The 20233-nt window shown below is 39.1% G+C and overlaps 1 protein-coding gene across 7 annotated transcripts in view; it reads right to left on the reverse strand.

Moving 5' to 3' along the window:
- SORCS2 (sortilin related VPS10 domain containing receptor 2) overlaps positions 1-20233 on the reverse strand; it is a 533588-nt gene that overhangs the window by 490983 nt on the left and 22372 nt on the right. The window contains exon 1 of one of the 7 annotated variants that reach the window (XM_072927964.1): positions 12973-15388. The exons of the other annotated variants lie outside the window; for them this stretch is intronic. The gene's annotated coding sequence lies outside the window, so the exon portion shown is untranslated. Of the gene's footprint in view, positions 1-12972; positions 15389-20233 lie in introns of those variants that run through there. 7 annotated transcript variants of the gene reach the window in all.

Raw genomic sequence — 20233 nt, forward strand, 5'->3', positions numbered from 1 at the left:
ATAAGAAGTGATAGTTATGAAAACCTTTCCTGCTGTCTGCTCTTGTTCCTGTGGAGATTCCTGGGTAACTCTTCACCACAGCATGAGCAGGTAGCAGTGAGGAAGACAAACCAGAAATCTGCTGCCGTACAAATGGTGCTTAAGCTGCAACCTGCCAACAGAAGCAGTGTGTTTTCACAGTGTATCAGACTAACAGGCATGACAGGAAACCTCAAGCACCTAGGTACTGCAAAGTGATGCAAACCTCCATACAATCTTAGCCCAAAACAGAGTATCAGCAATTTAATGAACATTTTCAATGATCAAGTGACTGACTCAGCAGTCTCAGTCGAGCACGGTGGCTGACAATGTACACTCCCAGTCCTTCACAATACAAAATAAAACAAAGACATATCAAATCCTTTCACAGCAAGATTTAATATATGACCACTTGATTTCTTGCAAGCAGCTCTTCATGTGGGGATGCTTCCTATGGAATCAGAGGGGATTATTTCAATTTAGTCACAAATTTGGTTTGTCAGTCTAGAAGAAAAAAAGAAATTAAAAAAAAGATCATTGTAGAATACAGATACTCCCATAGAGACTTATACCAGTAAATCTGGAATTGTTTAAAGTCACACTTAAATTTTTCCAGTAAAGCTTTTTACAAGCTAGCCATGTAAAAACAACACAGAAGACAGCCTGTGAGAAATAAATTATAAGACCTTGAAACATGGTCATAATGCAGCCAGTGCTCAATCCACCATGATTCACACTTAAACAATGAGAGTAATTTAAAAAAAAAAACTATGGGTGATCACTGACCATCACAAGAGCTGTGAGCTTTCCCAAAGCACTACCACACAGGAAAAACAAAGGTTTGGGTGAAAATTCTTTTAACATTCCTGGCATATTTGTACAACAAAAGTGGATTCTTTGAAGATACTCCATATTTACATGTCCCATTAAAATTTCATCCTAATATCATGGAATCAGAGTAATTTTGATGACGCTAAATTAAAAAAAAGGAAGTCAGATTTTTTTTTAGAATGGGAAAAACATGAATTACCCATGCAAGGAAAATAAATTAGATCAAACAATTGTGTGGCACCCAAATAAATATGCTGAGCAAAAGTTTTCAAGAGGTTTTCTACAGGGAAACAAATTGTTTCTAATCCCACCCTTTCTCCCTCTTGTCCATTTATATTCCAGAACTATTCCATAACATTTTATTTGGTAAAAGACAAAATTGTTAAATTATTTTTTAAAATGCTGAAGCAGGACTTTGCAGGTATATTTAGGGACAAATCTCAGAAGTCTTGCACTGTCTCAGTATTTTTATGTCAATTTTACTGTATTTGTACTGATTTCATTAAGCATTCCATCTGCCAGAATTTAAATGTAAGCAATTCATAACAGAATATTTTGAAATAAAGTAATGCAACACATGAACTAGAACTTTCAGTTACACCGTACAATTTGTCAAATTGCCAAAAGAACAACTCATTTGAAAAGACAGATTGTTGCTTATTCTTCAGCTGTCACTTGTGTTACTTCACTTCAGCTCCTTTTGCCTGACACTCGGCACAGAGTTAGTCAATCATACTGACGGCTACCTGATGAGCTCTGATAAAACCCACAAACAAAACAGGGATTCTGGTGACTCATCCATCAGTCTGGAGAGCAATTTGATACCCCAGATAGTGGCTCCAGGAAAGCAACCCCTGCCAGCCACACATGGCAGCAGATATTAGTGACGCAATCTAGGCATGGCACCCTTCCCAAGACTAGGGTATTATGGGGATAAATTACTTGGATTTGCTCAATTAAAAAATATAATGAGATTCTGAATCTGTGGACTTTCAAAGTATTTTCACAGCCTCTCTCTGCTAAGGGTTTCTTTTAAGTGAAGGCATTTAAAACACCTACCTAATATAAAAAACAACAAACAAACAAACAAAAAAAACCCAAACCCAACCAAAAATCCAAACCGAACAACTTTGCAGGGTGTGTAGAGATTCTCTGTACCTGGTCCAAACACCTCTGGAGATCCAACTACATCTTCCATGAGGGACTCCATTGAGATCACAACCAATTTTTGTATTAGGTACGCAAGAGTTACAATGCAATATAATCATCTTGTCACTCTCCCTTTTCAGAGGCTCAGTGTTCCTTTCCTATGTTTAACTTGGACATATATTTTTATATCCTGTCTAGCATTCCACAGGTGAAGCACAAATAAGACCTTATAAAATTATGCAGTCACAGAAATAAAGAGTACATCCACTCTCTGCTGCTTTCCCTCTCCCTTTCATGTGCATCACATACACAGCAATAACCTTCATGCATCTTAAAGCTGCAACTGCTCACTCATGTGTGAAAATGAACCTCAGACTTCTACTGGTGACGAGGACAGAAGCATAATGGTTTCGTCCAAATTAGCTCTTGAATTGGGTCATATATATTTTAATGAAGTACAAGCTAATGTGGGGCCTGGATGCTAGATGAGTGCCTGTGATAGCTTTTGTCCTTGGTTTGATTCGTTTGGCAATCACAATTATTTACATAAATGGGGAACACCTTACAGAGGGAGAATCACATCCCAAGGGGGCAGGAGAAAGGAATGTACATTCCATTCATAAAAGATCTTACTGTGCAAATAGATACCAGGTAATTTCATTCTCTGTCCATGTGTTCATAACTGAGAAAGCAACTCAGGTGGCTCAGGCAGCACTGCAGCAACCAGGACTGCATCCCTGGCCTGGTCGCTGTGAGAAACATGATGAACATCAGGGGAAGAAAGATGGATAATTTTCCTTCTCATCCTGGTAAATGGGTATGCACGTTCTAGGAAGAATTACAATCTCCAGCAAACACATCCCCAAACAAACATTTTAAATTTGGCCAGGTTTGTCAGCACAGCCTTCTCTCAGTGGTTTCACCTTTCTCAAGCAGCATTGCAATTCACTGACTTGGTCACAAAGCACAGATGTGCACAGAGAAGGATGTCATTCAGAGTTATCCAGTTTATAATCTATTGTCAATCTAAATGGAATTAGACAAGCATCAAAATTTTAAAAAATTTCATTTGCCCACAGAATTGATGCTGTCTGCAAGTTTTTCCACTGACTGGTGTGGTTTTAGATATAAACTCAACTCATTCATCTCAGAGCAGAGGAGAGCAGTAATGCACATCCTGATAGTCCTTTCCAGTCATCATGGAAGAACTTAATTACACCGAGAACTTAATTACCCTTCACTAGCTTATAGAAACCATCCTTTCACATCCTTCTTTCCCATACTGGACTGAGATAACCAAAACATTTCACCATCACTGAGCAGGAGTAAGCAGGTGTTACCAACCCCATGATTCTTCCAATTTTTTCAGGGAAGTCTTTTCTCAAATATTTTTATCTGTTGTATAGGTGAATCAACATTATTTATGAGAAATATATAATTTTAATAACATAATTTATAAGACATATATAATTAATAAAAATGCTATTTCTTTCCTGCCTATGAACTTCATGATCACACTTCCAAGTAGGAAACCTTCTGTGGGACCCAAGTGGGACTCCCTTCCAAAAGATGTAATGAAAACCATGATTTTACATGGTGTTCAACATGAATTGGGCAGGTACATAAGAGATCCATTGACAGTTACTGTGTAAATGAAACATATCAGGTTCAAGAAATCCCCTGAGCTAAATATTGTCTGAGGCTGAGAGAACATTCATGGAAACATCAGACAGGCTTGTCCCCTTCTTACCCTCTGGGTCTACTCACTGTGGCCACTGTTGGAGACAGGATATTGGGTTAGATGAAGTCTTTGTCTGAACCAGTACAGCTGTTATTATGCAGAAGGGGTAACATCCATAAGAGTTTACTATGAAACAACAGATGTGAGGAAACGTTCAAGAAAACAGAGGAGCTGAAAAGTAATTTGGCAAGTAATGTTTTGGCAGCAGCACTGGCTTAAATAGCCTTCTTTCTCCCTGACCTCACCTACTTATTCCCACCACTCCCTTCTTTGTGCTTGTACAGCTGTTTGTGTAGCCACATTGTGAACCAAGCTAGAAAACCATTTGGATGAGACACCTCTCTTCTTTCCTCCCCCTTTTCTGTAAGTTATTTTTCAGCCAGATCAGTATGCAGATTTAGCTGTGCTGCAGATTTAGCTGCTGTACAGCTGAACAAATAGTTTGCCACGACTACACAAGAAGCAGCACAAATCAGGAACACGTGTCCAGGGCCAGGACATGTTTATGCTCAGCATAAGCAAAGCTTAAGCAGGACCATCACATCACTACCAGCAGCCCACAGGCTGAAACTCCCTGGGGCAATGAAAGAAGTGTCTCTGCCCAGAAGAAGAGCCCAGCTTGCTGCTCAGCCACAGCACCAGCTGTGAGGACACTGCTCACCTGGTCTAGAAAAGATGGAGTTTCAATACTGATCAGACAGTGAGACAAGTTGTTTGTACAGACACTCCTTGCATCATAACTCAGACAAACATTAAAAGCTCTCCTAGGAGAAATGAGGCCACATTCAAGTTAAAAATGGGACATGGCCAGGTACCTGTAAATCACCTGAGGATGTTCCTGCTGAGCAGAATTACTGTGTCTCTTAAACAGTAGTTATTGAGTGCATTTGGCTTTATTAGTTCTCTGGGCAATTTCCCGATTAGGAACACCCTGATTAAGTGGAAAACTATACACTGCCTCTGCATTCTCTATAAACAACATATGGTAGTTTACTACCTAGGCACACACAGAGGCTGAGCAAAACACAAAGCAGAGGAGGGACCTGGGTACTACTAATGCTTTCAGAGCTTACACAGGCAGTAAATGACAACTTGGCTTCCATGTCCTTGCACAATCCAGTCTGACACCTTTGCCTCACAGGAATAATGCATTAGGAAACAGCAAGGTGCCACGAAAAGCACACACCTTTTCTTTCTCACATACACAGCATTTAAAGGCAGGGACCAATGTCTACATTGCTTTCCTGACAGGCTGCCACAAAAGGAACCAGCTCCTACCAGAGGTTTCATTACTTTAATACAGGTGGACCAAAAGAGCAAAATGCAGAATTCAACAGAAGTGCCTTAAACTAACAGCAGCAGCTGTTAAACAGTGTTTAAGTGCTGGTAGCCAGATAATGCAGCCTGCATGACTGAAGGGCTCTGACTGCATACACTAAACTCCTCTCAAACTCCATGCCAATACACCTGCCTGGATGCTATTTCCCAGGTCAGCTGGAGGAAACCAGCAGAGCCTGCGCACAGACAAATTAATAAATGGGACCCTACAGGCAGCTTAAACCCTGCACTTCATTATGTTCAAAACACAAACACAAGTCAAACACATACCAAACAAGCATCAATCGAAGTATTGATGTTGTCACTCTAAATTGTCTCCTTCTGATAAATTCTTTGAAGGTGAAGGAATGAGGTGTATTCCACCAGAAAGGTCATATAACATATGACTGTACAAAACCAAAAGAGAAGAAACAGAATTCAGACACAAAAGCTGATTTCGAAGAAGGCCCAAAACTAAATTGACTTCACCTCGCTCAACCCTTCAGATGCAACTGTCTCTGGTAGATTCTCCCAATACATACATACCAGCTAAAATTAGGCTCATAATTGTGACTCATCCAAGTGGCTGCCAATCACTTAAGTTAAAAAAAGAAACAATTCCAGCAGTTGTGTACTGCACACAGCCCTGTGCTGCACAAGACACTTGAATCCAAATTGGAGCAAAGCAGCTTCATTGCTTCAGAATGAAAAAACAACATAGGCAGTGCATTTTCTTAAGAGTCAAGGTTCTTTCTGATACATTATTTAAAGCTATGAAAAACACAATTGTCTGTGCTGATTCTGCTCAATGGCTGGATTTTGAAAGATTGATCAAGTATGTGATAAAACCATTTAGTTGAAGAATGTTTTTCTGGCAATCAGAATTATACTGTCTCTGGATTTGTTCTCCACCCATTAAAAGAAAAATTGTACCATGATAGTCAAAACAGACAAAACTTTCAGGGTTAACCCAACTACAGGAAAAGCACTGTCACACCTCTGCATCAAAGCAAACCAAACCAAGCCTGATTTATTACAGTCTTCTCAGGAGTCCAAGAAAAATTTGTTTCTGAGCAATTATATCTGTCTGTTTAAACTGGGATCTTCTGCAGTGAAGAACCACATTTTCCAAGTGTAGTGAGCAGTCAGCTCATGTTTAACTCACTGGAAGCAAGAGGCAGTCAGTACTTTTGGACATAAACTCCCTAAGGAATAAATTATAACAGAAGAAATCCAGTCAGGCTGCCACTACATTTAAAGACAAAATTCCCATTGAATTTTGCAGGACAAAAGTAGGCTTTGATACACGTTCCACACAAACTGGCATCAGACTTTGGTCTGTCCCCAAAAGCGGCAGAGTTGTGACAGCCCTCACGAAACGGAAGGGAGAGGGATATTAGAATTGAAGACACTTCTGCCTGCAAACAATACTATATTCACTGGGAACTCCTATTTTAACATGCACATTCTGGAGCATAATTGTAACAAGCTGAAAGCTACAACTTTACATGCTACCATCAAATCTAGTCCTTTAAAGTGTACCACAGAACTCACTCCCTTTTTATTAATATATAGCAAAATAGCAAAATTAATGTGGCCTTGCCACTGTAAACCCTGACCAGAGGAATTTAAAAGGATAGTTCTACACTTTGGTCCCCATGTGATGAAAAGGAAGTTAGATGCACATGTAAGCTCTTCTGTTCTCTATGCCAGAGTTATGTCAAGAAAATGAGATTGGAATGTGGCCCCAAAACTTTACCAAAACAGTGGAAATTATGGTTTCAAATGCTCCAACATTCTGCTCCAGTCCATCAAGCCAGCATGCTTATGAATCCAGAGTACTACAAAGGAGCCTTTATCTTATCAGTATGACATTGCACATGTCTCTAAGAAGCTGTCTAACTATTCATTAAGAAACTGCAGTTCATCGGCTTTGGTAGAGGGTGGATCAAACCAGGCTGTGTTTAACAGCACAGTCTTGATAGTCAGAAATGTATTAGATTGCTACATTTGCACATGACAACTGCATTATGTTTGGGCAATGGGTTTGAAGAAATCTCCCTTCTTATATTGTTATAATTACTGTCTTTATTTATAAACTAGAAAATATCAGTTACTCATTGATCAAAACACACTGTCCATTAGTCCTTCTGCATTCCTCTTCAGCAAGGCAAGCCTTTTTGGGTTAGCTGAACAAAGGAGCAAAAAATTCTAGTGTGTACATCAAGGCTGACATTTTCAAACTTGGCTGATTTATGTTATACTCCTAAGTCTTCATTTAGTTTTTCAGTAATGCTGCAAACCCCCACACAATGTAACACATAAAGACACCGTGGGAGTCAGCCTTTATAAAAATCAGAGCAGTCCTACTTACATGCTTAACTAAAAATTTTGGATGTCTAACTTCAGATATCAACATTCAAAAAATGTTGGCCTGACTGTTGCTCAAAAAATGTTGGCCTAAGGCTGCAAAGACAGTCAGTCTTAAGGACTGGACATGGAACCAGAGGACCTCACTTAGGCCTCTGCCTGACCAAAGCCTCCTCAGCATGCAAATGCAGTTATCTGTGAGCTAGTGCAGAACTAAAAGAACAGAGATGAAGAGAGGTGTTCACAATGTTTGTGAAAAGAATCATGCACAGAAAGCTTTTTCCTTCTCGATGGAAGCTTAATAAGCAGGGTCCTGAAATGAATACATCCACTTTCCAAAGGCAATTGCATCCAGTTTCTCCAGCAATGACCTTTCAGTGGACACTTTACTCACCCCACACTTCAACAATGTGCAACTGACATTACAAGATGCATCCAATGCCAGCACCCAAAAGAAAAGAAACAGCCATTACCATTTAGTTTATTCTTCACTCTGTATTTCATCACCATCCAGAAGGACAATTAACAACAGCTAATAAACCTGCAATCTGGGTGCTCTGCAAAGGAGGTGGCTGTGAACAGCTGCTGGTTCATAAGCTTGAAAAGTGCTGCTGCCTGACAAGCCTGTCCTGTTCTCCGGGAGGCCAGAGCCACCTGGAGCATCAGGGAAGCCCTGGTGCCTTCCCTTTCAGAATGCACAATATGCACGTGTGAATCAGCACCCGCATCTATTGCCAAACCATGGAAAATTCAAAGTTCAGAGCAGAGCTCTGCCCACCCCCACTCCAGTGTGTTTAGCTGAGGCAGTGTGTGTTGTGTGTCATGTTGGATTGCCGTGCTCTCAAGGACACAGGCAAGAACAGGCCTGAGAAAGTGAGTTAAAAGCTGAGCATGGCTGATATGCGGATGCACTTGAGGCAGGACGGTGTGAAAGGACTCCAGATCAGAAGGCAAGAGAGTAGAACTCAGATTTATTTCAAATACACCGCTCTTTTTATAGAGAGCTTCATCCAGACCAATTCTATTGGTCCTGAAGTAAAAACATCTGACTCCATTGGTGTGCAGTGAATGATGCACAGTGGCAGAACTTATCTATAAACAATGTGAACAACAAGAGATAAAGCATTATTTATATTCTTTCCCAACTGTTTCCCAGGCTTCTACCTGGTTAGAAAGCTTAGTTTTCTTTCTGACTTAACTGAGAATACACACAATATGCCACAGAACATCCTTGCTTCTTGGTCTTCAAATTGGATCCATATTGTTTCCCTCGCACAGTCTAACATTTCCCAAGCTCCAGAAGGTAGGGTGGGGCCCAGCCCCATGACAAACTACCCAAATCCATCACCCTCTGAAGGACTTGCAGTTTAATGCTATCATTCAACAGAAATTCAGGGAAAGGAGGGAAGATCTGTGGATAAAAACAACAGCACAATGCTTAGTTTGGCTGAACAGTCTTCAATACTGTCTAGTTCTCATAAGTAGGTGCTTGTTAATTAAAAATACTTCATAATCTGGTAGTGTTTTGCTTGAATGGCTTCTGGCAAGCTCTATGATATGCTTGAGTTTTTAGGGCATAGCAATGTAAAATACTAGAGGTATCAGGTTCAGTACTGAAAGGGTCCGACATTAAAAAGGTCAAACAACACAGCTTTAAAAAGAGAAGATGGGAGGAATTTAGCAAGAAGAATCAAGTACTTTTCATATTATTTTAAGGTGGTAACATGAGGTTTATTTCTTCAAGAGATGGGATTGTTTCTCAAGGAACTGAGCCAAATCAAACAACAAGCTAACAAGACACAGACAATAAAGTACTGCCAGTAAGTTTAACAGATGTTTTTCAGCTCACTTAGTTTAACCTGTCCTTGCCTTTGGCAGAAGACTTTTAATTTTAGCAAGACAACTAGGATTTCATAGCAATGCTGAACAAACATTTTAGAAAGAACACAGAAGAAAAATGTTTATGCATACTCTGTGCAAGATGGACACTGGGTACTTCACTCACCTTCCTCTGTTTGAAGTGAAGGATAAAATTCACAGAGCAGAGTTAAGCCACTACAAAGTGCCTTCTGAAAACCTTGCCCTTAGTATGTTCCACTGTTTCTCTTTACACTCCTATGAGGTGATAATTTATTTTATTAAACCAATAGTTTACATTGAAACTAAAACAACTTATTGCAGATATTTCTTAATCAGCTGCATCAAGCTCAAGTGAAAAATATTTAGCTTGTTTAAAGAGATCAAATATTTGCATTTAGTGGATTATTAAGTAGGAACAAAACCATGCTCCTGACATATCTGGGATTTGATTAATAAGAAATTAAAATGTCTACATTACATCTTAACAAAATTCAGAGTTGCTGCATTAATAAAATACTATCATGTAATTAAAGTATGAAGAATATTTTGCTGATTTTGAAATTCCATATCCTATCCTTGTGCTCGGTACACATTAAAACACAAGATATATATTGCTTTTCTCCTTAAAGGAAGCTGAAATGGGCAGCTGGGATAATGTAAGAGCTACTTGGTCTGAGCAGCAGAAATGCATAATATTCTCCTGGAAGTTAGAAGTTCCTCCACTGCTAAATGTTTCTTCTGGTGCCAATAAAGGGAGGATGTGTCACAAGGGGAATATCTGCCACTTCAACTGTAATTAAACTTGTTTCTGAGTATGATCCATGTAAAAGTAATTCTTGATCCACTTCAGCTGGTGATTATTTCCCCATAGAAACATGAAAGACTTTCAGTAGGCAGTGATGAAGGCATGGGATTGAATACAAGCAGAAAAGAGCCACTTGGATGGGAACAGACATGTTGAAGGTTTTACTCTTTGGAAGCATTTTAAAGAAGGATACAAGAACTTGCCTCCTTGTAAGATTAATCTCAAAACTCAGTAACACCTCACCAGGGGTTGAAATTGCATCTTTCCTACAGCTTTTCCCTTATGACTGGTATCACCACATTCCTTATTACTGCAAAATCATTCCTTCATGTACAAAACTTTGCAATTAATTTCTAAGTATATACCTCTGCCTAATGAAAGGCTGGTGGCTCAGTATCTTTTCCAGGCACAGGTGTGCAGCCAGCTGTGAGCTAACTGTGCATAGATGGAGCCACAAGAGTTTCAGGCACTTAAACTGGAATTAAAATAAGTATTTTGTGCAATTTCAGATGCCTTAGTGTACCACACCTGGCTGATCTAAAAAGACGTGTATTTTTCCCAGGCCCAGCATTAGGCTAATTCTATGTATATTAATAGGATATGGTGCTTGTAGAGTGTCAGAGTGGCACCATGTGACTACATAAAAAATCTGAGTTACTAAAAAGTAAAGATTCTGGTAACCAGAGCCAGGCAAGTACCCATGATACACAACTTTGAGATGTTAGAGGTGATCCACAAAGCATATGAGAAGGAGCTGACTTCTAATCATACACTGATTTTTCTGGCACAATAGCTCAGATAGGCATTTGGGGAAAAGAGCTGAATAAAACATGTATTTGGAATTGTTTTGACTGCAATTGCTTGTACTAATTGCTTTTAAAAGGATTTTGTTTGATTGTTTAGATGGCATTTTAGGAGAGTAAAATTAAGCACTGAGACAGGTCTTTGAACACTTCAAACATTTCCAGAGAGATTTATGGACAAAATCTTTGGTGATCAAGAACAATCCAACTCCTGAATCAAAACGTTAGCCTACTTAGGGCTTTTCATCTCCTTGAGAAACCATGGTCTCTTGAAAGACTTTGGCAGACCTGGCTGGATACTTGGGTACTTAATATGCAACAGCAAGAGCGAACAAGCTTGTGAACAGCCATTAAATCACAATCAAGGATAGAGTCTAATCAAGTCTAAAAAGAGCAACATTAGGTTTGAGCATGCAGTTTGTTATCAGCTGAACATATTAAACCATTAAAAGCATTCACACAGGACTCTGATGAATAATTTCATAGATCAATGATACCAAAATTTGAATATGAATACAAGCCACAGACTCACTCTGGGTTGAAATGCCTGCATCTCTGTTACACAGCAGCACCAGATATAATGCAGGACACAAATGTGATGTTAATAGGAATATTTTACAAAGTAGGCATCAAAACAAGAGATGGAAATAGCTTAAAATTTTATCTTAAGGGGCTTGCAGTGTGGCACAGGGAACTCTTAAGCTTCAAAATCTGCAAAGGGGGAGCTCATGAAAATTTCTTATCTCCATCAATTGATTTCCATTCTCCTCAGAAAAAAAATATTAATATCAAATAATACCATTATGCTCATTTTAGGGAGATACAGATAAGGCAAAGTATGTGTCCACCAGGGGCCACAACAACATATAAAGTAATACTCAAGAGTTGCAATTTGTGAAGCATTCGGAATCTTTCAAAAGTATTAACTCTGACAATTTGATGATGTGTATCTCTTTAGTCCCCTGCACAGAACGATTAAATGAAGATAGGGAAAAAAGGCATCATTGTTTCCAAAGAGGAACCTTAAATAAGGCTCCTCAATATTAGATAGATGAAGATTTTCAGAAATGACTGGTGAACTGACTCACACTCATCTCCACTTTAAACAACCTTAACTAGATCTGATTTTTAAATAGTATTGTGCTCTCAGTCCTTTCAAATGATCCTTCAAAAAAAAAAAACTCAAAATGGGTATCAAAAAATCTTAAATATTTGAAATAATTAAATAGCTGTAAATATATCATTATAATTAATCACTTCTAAAACACTTGGTTTTGCTATCTTATTTTTGTTACTGGAAGAGCTATGCCCTTGGTCTTTGTAAGAGAGAATAAGAGAAAAAGCAGAATTTCCCTTCTGGAAACAAACCAACAGCCAGGTTCATCTAAATACGTGGACCAGGAATTTTAGAGATTTAATGTTATTAATACAAATTTGTAAAATGTTCTCCAAAACCCATTTTGTGCTATGTGTATTGAACACACAAAACAAAGATGTTTAGCTCCCTGGCTGGGGTAATTAGACACTCTCATAAGGAGCAGGAGTAACAAATCAGCAGGACAACCAGCACCAGCATCCCCAAAGCCTGCACTCCCAGCTTCTCACCAGTCTGCCAAACCCAGGAGTGTCAGCTCCTGCTCCATGCCAGGCTGCTGTATGGCACGCCACGCTAAATGTGCGAGTTCAATTAGGTATGGCACGTTGTTAATGCTGCCTCACCTTGGTGTGGGTGAGCAGGAGAGCAGCAGCCCCACGCCCAGCACAGCACACCAGGGGTGTGGAGCTTCACTGAACCACCAGCGCTCCTCAGCTTCCCTGACTGCCAACATCCACACATCTACGATTCCCTGATTGCCAACACATCCACTCTTAAAGGTAACGGAGCAGCACCACAGCATTCCAAGGTCCTGAATTTAAAAAATGAAAATCAAAAAGATGCACAGAGTGACTGCTCAAAGGAAATGCATTAGTGATGGGACAAAGGGTAGCTTTCATACTCTCTGACGTAAGAGCTGCTAGACACCAAATCAATACACTGTTAGAAATTAATTTGGCTGAAAAAAGTCTTCTTGGCTCACCAGATCTTCACAGATTGAAGGTTTCTTCTCTTACATAGAAGGGTTCACATTACGGAATACAAAGCAGACAGGTGGTGGAAAACTTTAACAATCCATGGGACTGAGAATATTCAGAGCTCAAAGCCTGACAAAGAAAACAGTTAAGAGAGAAAGAAAAACAGCAGAGTGAGAACACGAATACTGTGGATGCAGTGTGTTTCTGCTAGGTTACACAGTCCTAAGGGGCACACTGAACACTCCAAGGCAAGGGCAGTGAGAACTGGCAGGAGTGTCCAGCACACTGCAGGACTCAGCACTCTAACACAAACCAGACCTATTGTTATTACATGATTTTATAACATAATCGAGGCCCATGCACATATCCAATGCATGTCCAATACCTATTGGAAGACAATGCAAAACATTATTTTGCTTTTATTTTTACTTGGACCATGATTGGAAAGAACAGACTCTCAGGTTCCAAAGAAGACTCACATGAACTGAGTAGTCTTCAAGAAAAACAAGAATTTCTGATTCCACTTATGACCTCATCTCGGTGTACTACAATGTACCAAGCTTTAGAAAACCTCAAAAATATTACTGTGTATTCCATGGATATAGCCTGTATGTAATTATACTCAATAACAATACTACCACCACCAGCAGCTGGTGGTTAATAAATTAATTTTCAGGGTAACTATATGTATGTAAAGAACCACTGCTATTCTCACTTTACAGAGTCAAAGCAAGAGATCAAGATCTCAGAGACCAGTCACTTTGACCTGGCTTCTGTTGATCTGAGACTATGACATCCATCATCAAACACAAACCATCTCTATTACTGTGACTTAAAGGATTCCATTAAAGTCAAGCTTCTAACCAAAATTCTCAAAAAAGTACATATAAATACTTCTAGAAAAAACGTCACGGTCTACACTCACACTATCCTGCAGTATTTCCACAGGATGGTAAAAACTCATCCCTAATATCTGGTTTCATTTTCCTTGAAGAACATGCAGTCCTAATACATCCACACTGTGGATCAATTAATGTGGTCAGTCCCTGTGACACCAGGACTTAAGAAGCTTCAGTTTAAATCTATATTTACTTCCCAATTTGTTGTTTGGGTTTTTGAAAGCAGGTGTTTATAAATTTCACAAGGTGAGAGGCCACTACAGTGAAAGCTAAATGTCAAAAAAGGTAATTAATACTCAGGCTAACAACAAAGACAAGATAGATCTATTCAAAATCACCTCTTCTAGAAAGTTTTGCAATCCTTAGCAAGGGAGATAGTGGATCACTTAATTTGACACAAATATATGCAAAAAAATGTAGACAATAAATCCACTGCTTTAATCACCTATTATGCACTTGAACCAATGATCCTTCAAGAAAAAAAAAGTATAAATAAAGCCTACAACAAGCAGCTGAAGCAGCATCCATGTTCCAATAGCATTCTCATCTTGCTTATTCTGCATCTGGCCCCCGTAAACCTCTTTACCCAGCAGCAAAACTCAACCAGAATATGCTGAGCAGCTCCTTCCAGCCTCATCCATTACTTGGTGAGGAAGTAGCTGGCACTGAACAGAGCTGGATACTTGTCAAAGAGCAAGTATGCTGAATGCACACAACACAGTAAATTACAGGCACATTTGCTTTAATTTCATTCTTATTCATCTTAAATCAGAAGGTGGGAAGCACAACCTTTCTGTATGCAAAGTATTCATTTTGGTTCCCAATCATCATTCTAATAAAATGAAAACAATGAGCTTGTGAAAGGCTTTTCTTGCAGTTTATATGTGCTTAGCCACTCTTTTGGTTACTATTCCACCTTTTCTCATTTAAGCACAGGCCACATAAAATCTGAAAAATGTACTGTATTTTCATAGGTAGCATAGACAACTATTTCATGATACTTCTGCAAATAAATTATCTTTTCATTCATGCTATGCAATGTTAAAGAAAAGACAATCAGCTGGCTACTGAACCTAAAATAGTTATTGAACTTTGTGAAATGATGCCAAGATAGAAAAATGGAGTTAGATGGCAAAAGCCAGACCATCTTCTCTAATTAACATCTCACTAGATTTTTGGTTTCCTGGCAATTTTTTTAGTTTCAGCCTTGTCAGATGGAAAGTATTTGCTTGATAAAATTTTCAGAAATTCTAATTTGTAGTAAAACAGATTTTTACAGGGAGCAGGAAGAGAAATTAAATTAGATCCTGTTTTCTTCTTTATTCAAATGGATTAAAAAAGAAAGAAAGATGGGTCTGATAACAAAATGTGTCATTTGTATCATTTAGCAAAAAGCAACTCCTTATTTCACATGAAAGACACAGTGGTTCAACCTGGGTGTACATAACCTCCTTGGAGATATTGTAACATGACCTTAATCTGCATGACTGAATCTGACTCTTAGGTCTTGCCAAAAATCTGTACCCTCATTTCAAGTATTTAATGTCTCATGCATCAGTACAATGATGAGAAATGCATCAGTACAATAATGAGAAATGCCCTTTCCACTTGGCTGTTAGAAAGCTTGTAAACTTCTGAGCAACAACACTAATATAACCAACTTCAAAATATGGCCAGAGACTTTGTTGTCATACAGAAAAAATTAATTCAGTTCAGTTCAGATTCCTGTACTGAACTTCTAAGCACAGCACCTGAGCATGCCTGCACCATAAAATGGCAATAAATCTGTTGTAGTAACAGAAACAGAGCCGGATCCCTGGAGAAAACCCTTCACAGTCTCCCTGTTCCACTTCTGTGCCATATGGCTCAACTCACATCACAATTTAATAAAGGCAAGAATATGTGATCCCTTTGAATCAGACTCTGCATCCAAAAGTTTCCCTCTTGCAATAGGATACAATGGGATGAAAACAAATCTGTTTGAAAAAAACTTTTGGAAAGAGTATGACAGCTCCCAATTTCTTTTTCTCCCCTTTAACTTTTCCAGGCTTATTCCAGTGAAAGCACAGCATGCCCGGGCCAAATCCAATTAAAAGGTTCTCCTGGAATCATGTCAAAACCCACTTTGTGGTAACCCAGGCACAAACCATACTGTTAAAAATACTGAACTCTTAAGATGACTTTGCTAAATACCTCTCTACCACTAACTAAGTACCACTAAGAGACATGGAACATTAGCTTGACAGTGTTATATGGAGCCTTGGTTGTAATCAAAGTCTTTTATTTTTCAGAATTGCATTATTAAATGGCCATAATATCCTACAGGACCTTTTGAAGCTTTAAATCCATTAGCCCAGCATATACTATCAATGGTAAAAATATTACCTATTCTTCCAACAGACACAGAATGATGGGTTATTCTCATTTCAGTTATCCCAAGGGCCAAATCTTTACCTTGTTTTGTTCTGTTTCCCAGCTACAAAGAGCAAAACATGTCCTTTCAGTCTGGCTGACTTTCATCAGTGATTAAGGGGAGAAAGAGAAAACCTATCAAATCTAAGGGACACAGAGCACAAGCCAAAATGTTCCCTCCTTAGTGCTATGCTCGGGCTGGATGAGCACTCAGTGACATGGCAGAGCAGCAGCTTTCACACCACTCTGTCCCAGGAAAATGCCACAAGTTGAACAAGGCCAGGAACTCAGGGAGGACAGGCAAAGAATCCTTTGCTTCTGGCAAGGTAGCAATTCCTGCTCTTACAGGCAGTTTGGTGAAGAAAACCACTATCTTCCCCAAGGAGAGATAAGATTGAGCAAGAGTGCAGAAGGCAGCTCACTCTTAAAGAGGCCAGAGGAGGAGGGAGTTGCTGCCCCAGCAGAACATAAGCAAAGAGGAATTTCTGTCTTTCTACAATTTCTATCTTTCTGTGATTTCTGTCTTCCAGCTCACATGTGCCAACGCTCTCCAATTTTATTTTTGCAGCTTTGAGTGTCACCCAACTATGAGCAATCTTTCTGGGGAAAAATAAAAGTATGGAAACTGTTATTTAAAATGTAGAATATACAAAGTGGAATTACACAAAAATAATTTTCCAGCTGGCCTTGTTATTCCATTCATATGATAGTTTTCGTTTTCTTCTGGAATTCTGTGTATTAAAGCTGCCAGAATACAGATGTTGGCCACTGTAAGAGAGCAAGCTAAGTCAGCACCCTGCAAAAAACACATCCTGTGATAGACACAAAGTTACTTCAAAAAATCCATCAAATCATAGATTCAAGACATTGGTTCTCCTGCAATGCTTAATTTTCCACTAGTGTCCTTGTTTTCATTTCCTTATTTATTGCAGAAAACTGGATCCTGCATAGTTAGGAAAAAATGACATCTTTTCATTTATCCCACACAGCACATACATTGAAGCTGGTGATTCAGCAGAAAGAAGGTCAATGTACTAATGGAATCAATAAACTTAAGTGTGATGAAGTGACTGCCACTTCAATTACTGTATAAACCATAAATCATTTTCAAATGCAAGAAATGTCCTTCTATCAATAAACTACCTGTTTAAGCAATTGTTTAAAAATCAAAGTGTGATCTTGTAAACATTTTGGGACTCAGTTACACTGTACATCTCACTCATAACTTCTGCCTATTCCTCATCACTTATTCCTTATTGACTCAGATTCAGTACTGAGTACAGACTAACTGAAGCAGTATTTACAATTAGAAATTGTGGCAATGGTCTCCTGCTCCCCACTTCTTTTCTCGGCTCCTTAGTCATAACAGAATGCTGTGACATTTCTCCCAAGAAAACTGGGAGCATAGAGTCAAACCTGTGTCCACTCCAAGCCACTGGTGCTGTCCAGTCACAGAGAGCTCCATCTTTACACAGGATCTCTGTGAGCTGCCATCACTACCAGAAACTCTAAAGGCTGAGCTCTGTGTGCTGATACAGACCAATGGCTAAATATTCCTGTTAAATTCTACATGCTGCACCACCCTGGAAGACATGTCTATCACTCAGGAAGCAAAGTCACAGGATTTTTTTTCTCACCGTTTTTTCTCTGGAAGTTTAAAATACGGTCCCTGGTGAAAGGAAGTCTTGTCTGCCCAAGTTAACAAAATACCATAGCATGATATAGCATGACCTGCTCTTAACAGTCCTAATTCCTCAGTGAAATGTATCACCCACTCTCTCTCTCTCAGACCCTGAAAGATGCTCACTGGCACAGAAAAGGAAGAACAAGAAAATCCAGAGAGACTATTACTGATGAAGTACTGTATATACAGTGGCATGAGGATGCACAGCAACCCTTAGATGCAACAGAAGCTTTTCATCCTGCAGTCCAGGACAGATATGAGTTATTACACAGAAAGAGATAACCACTGGCAACACTAATTATGTAGCCTGAAGCAGAACATATGTGGGATCACAAACTACTGAAGCATAGATTATTAGACAAGTGGAGCCAATGCTCTCTCTGTAAACTTTTTCTAAAGATCTGCTACAGTTCTCCAGGCAAAATAATGAGCATTGACTCTGCTTTTGGGGAACTCCACTTTCCACATTATAGAACTTCAAAACTCTGTTCAAATTTGTGATTCCTCTGCACTTTGTGCCACAGAAATGCATAATAAGAAACTGTTTTTTCCCTGAAGTTTTATCTGGAGAGATTAAAGGCATCAAAATCAAAATAAAATATAGATTATCCAAATCAAGAAAGAGACTGATTTCAGGGTTCAAAAATCCAACCTGGCTGTAGTAGAGCCAAAGTGGGAAACTAAACCTGAAGACAACAGTATCACTACTCCCCATCACAACACTCCCACATCTCTAAATATACCAATCCATTAAACGTAATCCCACACTCATTGTCTGAGCTAAACTTCCTAACTCCCAAGAGAGGCAGCAGACTTTAAATTGCAATAGCAACTCCCACTGGCCCAGTCTCCTTTGCTCTCTGTTTCCAGGTCCCAAATTATTTTCAGAGCCCCTGTTACATATTTACAAATTTCACTTTTGTTTCTTCCTACAAGAATACTATGAGCTCTGAAAACTTCCTGACTGCATTAAAAACAGTCCAAGCAGTAAAAATGTCAAACCCAGAGCAATCTTTACTATTCAGTGAAACTATCAAATACCAAATCTTTTATGATGTCTTTTGAAGATACAAGACTTCTCACTTCTGGGATGCTAAGCCTTCCTTTAGCACTCTGCCTTTGTACTGTCCTCAGCTAACGAAGTCTTGAATCCTATCAGAGGTAATTCTCATATAAAGTGCTTCTTTACAACACAGGTCCCCCAGGACAGCATACACAACTGCTGATAAAGCTTCACTGACCTCAGAAAAAATATTTGGGAAACAAACAGTTCCATGCCTTCAGCATCTCAGTTTCCTCACAATTCATGGCAAGCCCTGTAGTTGTCAGTCATTTCGTACCTAAACCAATGCCAGTAGCAGTCTGTGAAACCTTCTCAGCTTCCAATGCAGAACATGCAAGACAGTGATGCAACACATGAACTGCACCAGAAACTTCACCTAATGTTGTGTGAAGCTCCCACAGCACTCCTGTGTGCAGAGCAGACACACTCTGCTCACTGATGTCCTGTGTTTCACTGGTTATTTTTCAATAGACTTTCCTCAACAATTTCTTTGCCCTGTCAGTAGCAATGGCTTGGTAGAAGCCCCAGCAATGCTTCTTCTTTGTTCTGTTCAGCAAGCTATGCACTTCTATTTATCAGAAAAAGCAGTTTAATTCTTATAGATTAAAGATTAATATTCTGGTTTTTGGGTTTGTTTGGTTTTAGTTAGTTTTTTGGGGGTTTTTTTGGGGTTTTTTTTTTTTGTTTGTTTGTTTGTTTTGTTCTCTGAATGTCTCTGCAAGAAATTCTACAGTTCTGAGGGTTTAACCAACGTTTGGTTTTACTTTAATTCCATGTCTGGTCTTGGTAACACTTAATTTCATATTGCTCTCAGATTATGTTTTGAATTCATCAGCAGAAAGGGAATTTTGCAATCGTCAGTGTTATCAAATCACAGTTGTCACTTTTTCTTGTAAACACCCAGAAGGAATTTACTTCACTCAATAAATTCCAGATATCTGCCTAAGAAGATGCAGGGACACTTAAAAGCTGTGCAGTCATAATAATAAAAGTGAAAATCCTGCCTCTGAACTCCTATGTTTAATGCATTAACATCTGCTGAATATTATTACCTGCTTTACCATAGCATCTCTATGCCCTGCTCCAAAACCAAAATCTAAGGGACATACAAGGCACTGTTTCAGAAGCACAGATTTCACATTGGTCACATGGAAAAAGTGACAAGAAAAGAAAACATTCAAGAGGTCATTATTCATAAACATTTCAAT

This window comes from Taeniopygia guttata, chromosome 4 (assembly GCF_048771995.1).
Source record: "Taeniopygia guttata chromosome 4, bTaeGut7.mat, whole genome shotgun sequence".
NCBI lineage: Eukaryota > Metazoa > Chordata > Aves > Passeriformes > Estrildidae > Taeniopygia > Taeniopygia guttata.